At 39.9% G+C, this 5,851-nt stretch overlaps 1 protein-coding gene across 2 annotated transcripts in view; it reads right to left on the reverse strand.

Moving 5' to 3' along the window:
* Bbox1 (gamma-butyrobetaine hydroxylase 1) overlaps positions 1-3,817 on the reverse strand; it is a 49,040-nt gene extending 45,223 nt beyond the window's left edge. The window contains exon 1 of one of the 2 annotated variants that reach the window (XM_041679188.1): positions 3,717-3,817. The gene's annotated coding sequence lies outside the window, so the exon portion shown is untranslated. Of the gene's footprint in view, positions 1-3,559 lie in introns of both variants that reach the window. The other variant, XM_041679187.1, reaches the window with a different exon arrangement.
* Between the last annotated feature and the right edge of the window lie 2,034 nt (positions 3,818-5,851).

Consider the following 5,851-nt stretch of genomic DNA (forward strand, 5'->3'; position numbering starts at 1 on the left):
GAGAAAATCCACCGGGAAAGTGATCAGTACTGCAGACATCTGCCTCCACACCCACTAATCTCCTTCCAGCCCATTTTCACGTTTTCATCTAACTCTTCTGAGTTTTTTCCTTCTCCTCTATTTAGAGCATTCAGACAAAAGAGGTAAAATTGTGTTTCCAGTCATTAAAGAAACTTGAGTCTTGCCCAGAACCCATCTGGTTAAGTGATACATAACCAGGGGGAAGAAGAAGAGCCCCAGACATCAGCAGTGTGTGCAATGGAGGATCCCTGGGGGAGGGCATGGAAAAACCACCAGGACTTAGGTTTCACTAAAATAAAAAAATCTGGATGTCTATGTAGGAACATGGTGGGACATTTCTATAATTCATAGTCTTAGCTTCATGGTGAATGTAAACAATAATTTGAACAAAACATGGCGAGGTAGGCAACACTTTCCCCATTTTTCTTGGCTAGCTTCAGCTTTTACTGGGGTAAATATGAAGAATTATATATAAAAAAAGACCACTTAAGGGCATAGATATTTAAAAGACAACTTTCTGAAAAGCCACAGACTTGTTACACACAGAATTTGTTGAGCTCTGTTTCTACCTCATCCAACTTCCAGTTGAGCTTAGTAAGGCATCGTGGGAATTCGCTTAGTGACACATTAATATGCTCCTAAGAAGAAAAGGAAAACAGTAGATAGGCCACTTGTAGAAAGAAAATATTTATTTTACGTTTATTATTATTTTTAAAAAGAATTATTAGCTTATGAAACATTGTATTGGGTGTGGTGGGAAAGAGCAGTCCTGCATGGCCTGAAAACAGCCTTGGGTTCTGGCAGCGTCTTATCTGATGGAGGAGTTTTCTTTCCACTCCATCCTCAGTGTTACCCTGTGTATGTTCCCTTCTTAGTCATCCGCCCAAGTTTCTCTCTCCAGGGACTTTACCTGGGAATTCTGTTCGGCACAACTAAATTGTTTTGATGTCATCCTACTTCAGAAATAAGTGTGAGTTTTGTCATTTTTCTGTTTTTTTAATTTATATTTTGAAATTTATCACCAATTTCTCTTGCTCTCTTTGGTTGAAAAAAAAGAAAACAACTATGAAACTTAGTTTGTATACTGGTCTGAAAAATAATCTGAAGGCTAGAACTGGGACTTTTAGAGCCAGGAGGAAACAGCCTGCGATGTCCCTTACCTCACTCACTGTCACTGTTAGATACAGGGTCAGGCAGGAAAATGGAGGCAAAGAGATCTTCCCTGTGGTTTATCCACACCCACTCTGTTAGTGGGAGGTTACCTTAAACTTCTGCTCATTAGTCACACTAGGTAAAAAAAGGTCTATTCTAACAAAAGAGAATACAGAAATCACACGACCAAGTTGAGTAATAGTCTCTAAGGAGGACTGAAAATATGATGCAGGGACTTCATTGTAAGTATACATAGAACTGCAGGGTAAAATGTAGATCACTAACCCCGCAGGATATTTTAGTGGCAGCAGATGAGACCATCATGGACACATCAGATGTCAGTGTCGGTGAATTTCCATCTGCTCATCCTCAGGGAAATTTTGACATACTACTGCATCGTGGAAAATTTGTGATCATATAATCTTCCAGGGAATAATTTCAGCTTATTAACATGGTACTATTTTTATTATTTAATTTTTTAAAATCTTACATACTAGCCCCAGTTATCCCTCCTTCTCCCCACACCACCAGTATCAAGGCTGAGCAAGGTATCCCAACATAGGGAATAGGCTCCAAAAAGCCAGTTAGTGTACCCAGGTTAAGTCCTAGTCCCATGCCAGCTCCCCCTACCAACAGATCAAGCTACCTAGCTGTCACCTACATTTAGAGAGCTTACTTCAGTCCCATGTAGAATCCCCAGCTATTAGTTCAGAGCCCGTGAGCTCCCACTAGCATGGGTCAGCATGACACTATAAAAGCAGTGGCTCATTCTCAGTGCTTTTGCTTAGCTAACCTCGCTGTCAGAAATTTTATTTTTGGAGAAAAGAGTAGTAAAAACGAGGTTTTCATTTTTTTTAACCGTTATATCACTGAGGCTTAAAAAATGTTGTTCGTTTATAGTTAAACTTTTCAATCAAACAGTTTATGTCTGGAAACGTTGCTGTTGACTGGGTTGTGTTCATGGTGCCTAAATAATATTGAACATACTCTCTATAACTCATGATATCTGCTACCTATAGACTTTTAACTTAAGGGCTTCAAATTGTTAAAATTTATTTCTAATTTTAACTTGCTTGAATAAGTGACTGAGGCATATGCTCATTCCTGACTGTATTCTCGCACAAATAGTGAATTCTGTGAAACCATTAGGAAAACAACTTGGTGCTCTTAAAGAAGCCCATTGTTCTGCTTGGTAGCTTGTTGAAAGCATCAGATTTCATTCAGAAACATCCTTCATGCTTCGTAAAAAGGAAATGTTAACTTCACCACAGTGGAGTTTCCATAATTCAATAAGAACTGAAATTATGAAGCTTCTTGTTTACTGACAGAATGAGAGTACAAAAAAGAATTTCTAAATTCTGTGAACCCCAGCACACATTAATTATGAAAAATCTTATATTTTTAATTAAATCTATTCAAATTACATACAATATCTTTCCTTGAGCTGCATCATGGGAGTAAGGTAAAACTGTGTAGGCTAGCCTTAGTTGACCAGCATTTTAGGGAAGCATGCTACTTTTGGCTCTTTTGGTTCAACAAAGGGCTAAGGAATAGTATTCATGACCTTCATTTTGGCTGGATTGTGGATTATTGAAAGAACAGTTCAAAAAATTTCATTAGAACCTTCCTTCCATCACAGGCAATCAGTTTTGTAGACAGAGTTGTCTCTGTCCCCTCTACAGACATCCTGGATCAGTTTGGGGATTACAAAGTAATTTGACAATCAGACTAAGCCAAACATAATTGGAAAAGACTAGCTGCCAAGAAGCAATCAGATCCACTACATTCCAGAAATCAAGCCTATTCCAGATGCCTGATGGTTCATCCTACTGCAGCCCAGGGCTGTGGATGACGTATTCCTGGAGTTTGATGTAGACGTTCTTTCTTTCTCTGTACACAGAACTTAATCCAGAGGCAGTTCACATAAGAGAGTAGAGTTCAACCATCTCTGTTATACATTCTCTGGGACCAAACCACACAGAACATAACAAATAAAGGAAGCCACAGCTTTGGTCCTATATCCCTTTGGAACAGAAACCTTGTTCCAGACACATCTGCCTCCAGTTTCCACTCGGCTGGTCCGTTTTCCCTGGAAGGCACTGTGATCCTTGTGACTTTGCCTTGGCCCTGCCCCCAGACACAGGTTGAGGCTGGCCAAAGAGGAAGGGTCACTTGATATGAGGGTACAGTCATTTCTTTGATTGGATATTTGACAACAACAATAGCAGCAACACTAAAACAAAATAAAGAGTCCTCATCATCCACAGGGGAAGCAGTAGCAAGAGAAAGTACTCTAACAGGTTTCCAGAAACCATAAACTCCCACAGCTCCAACAAAGGGTGGCCCCAGTTCCAAACCAACAGAGAGGAGGAAAAGCATTTCTCACCTGTCTTGTCTGCTATGCCTGAGCCAGCTGCAGCCACAGGAACACGCAGACAGGCACTACTTCTTTTCCACCTGTTCACAGTGACAGCTCTTCTATTGCAAAACAGACTTGGGGAAGAAACCTATGCATTTAGCAGGGAGGAGCTGTCGGCTCTCACCTGAGCACAGGCGCAGTAGCTTCTACTTGGTCCTTGACTATTCCAAGAGAACTGATTTTAGAGGGATCTTTGTACCAGTCTGCACAGAAGGCTGGGAAGGGCCTCCCTTTGCTAGATAGTTTCCCTTTCTCCAGACTGGTCTGGAGTAAACAGTAGCTGCTAGAAGATACTTGGTTGCCCGGTGATTTGACTCACAACACAGAGCCCGTAGGGTAACAAAAGGGAAAGGCCAGGATGGGCCATATGCCAGGGATCCAGAGCTTGGCTGACAAACTTTTCACTTGGGGGAAGGCGTAGTACACAGGGTTTCTTGGACAGTTCCCAAGACCCAATTCCTTACAGTGTAGCCATTATGTTAAAATCAAGTCTTTGGGAGGCAACTGAAATATAGAAAGTGATCAGCAGTCCTCTGGCCTCCTTCCACCAATGTCAGACTTCTCAAGAAGATACAGCGCATCTCAGGCTGGAACTTGTTGCTTCTTGCCTCAAGGACTCAGTGCTGGGAGACTGAGACAAAAATAAACAAAGCCTTATTTACCAAAGAGGGAAGTCATGCTGCCCAGCTCACAGGTGACCTCCAATAATGTCTCCCACATCCCCATAATGCTTTGTCAACTGATTTCATAGAAAATATCAACTGTGTCCCCGTATCATTTTCTCTATTTGACTTCGTTTTCCATGTCTGCAAGTTCAGTTACTGACACCCAGTGTCCTGGAAAATAACAGCAGGTTCGGTTTACACCCACAAAAGAAGGCTGTAGACGTGGGTGCAATCCTAAATGCTCTCAGCACTGAAAACCCATGGGAGCAGAAGCTATAGAGATGCCAGAAAGAATTAATTAACTATGCCTTAATAATTCATGACGTAAATCAGACACAAGTGACTTTTACTTCATCTCTTGTGCTATAGTAACTATTAGTGGAATAAATTAAGTACATTCATTTCCAGCTTAAAAAAAAGTGTTAGAAAAAAAAAGAGACCTAAAATTTGAAAAGGAGCAATAAAGGATATATAGGAAAGGTTAGAGGAAAGAAACATAAATAATTTTAAAATTAAGACAATAAAAATACTTCTATAATGAAAAAGTTGTTGGAAAACAATAAGTCATGTGACTATGTCTTCTAATGTTATGAGTAAATAAAAGAAACAACAAATTTATCAATAGGTAAAGTTGAAAAAAGTTTAAATGTAGACAACCAAGCCGTGATGGCGCACACCTTCAATCCCAGCATTTGGAGGCAGAGGCAGGTGGATCTCTGTGAGTTGGAGGCCACACTGGCCTTCAAAACTAGTTTTAGGACAGCCAAAGCTATTCAAAGAAACCCTGTCTCAAAACACAAAAACAAAAACCAAATCCAATAATTTTAAACAAAGAATTCCCACAATCAGATAGTTAGATAAGTAAAACAAGAAGGCAAACAGAACACCACTCTTCCTTGGGAGAGTTCTCTCAAAGCAGTAACTCTTGGACTTAATAACTTCATATTAGTTGGTTATACACCTAGTAGTGGTGTTGCTGAGTCACGTAGCAGCTCTTTGCTAAATTTTTCAATCTCCTCTGTTGTGCTTTCCATAATAGTTGAACTTATTCATATCCTGCCTCCAAGTGTCCAAGAGACCCCTTTTACTCACACCTGTTCAAAGACTTATTTTTAAGCCTCCTGGACAAACACCTTTAATGGCATTAAATGATGTCATTTGCGGCTTGATTTTTACATCTTTAATTATTAGGTATTTTTGAAGCAATGATACCTGCCCATTATCTGTTGTGTGTCTTCTTTTGATAATCTTTTATTCAAGTCTTTTCTCTCTATATTTAATCAGACTAATTGTTTTATTTCTATTGAATTGAGGTCCATATATAGTTTGGATATTAACCCTTAATTAGATATATATTGGTCTAGTTTTCCTTTTGTTGTTGAGCTAAATTCCATGACCAAAAGCAACCTGGTTTATTTCATCAAATATGTAGAGGAAAAATTCACCATTGAGGGAAGTGGCATCAGGGACTCAAGCAGAAAGCATGGAGGATGCTGCCTGCTGGCTCATTTTGTGGGTCATGCTCAACTAACTTTCTTATATGGTCCAGGTTCACCTCCCTTGTGATGGAGCCACCCCATGGTTGACTTGGCCT

This window comes from Microtus oregoni, unplaced genomic scaffold, assembly GCF_018167655.1.
Source record: "Microtus oregoni isolate MIOR12 unplaced genomic scaffold, Mior012 000031F_ref0000149, whole genome shotgun sequence".
In the NCBI taxonomy this organism is placed as follows: Eukaryota; Metazoa; Chordata; class Mammalia; order Rodentia; family Cricetidae; genus Microtus; species Microtus oregoni.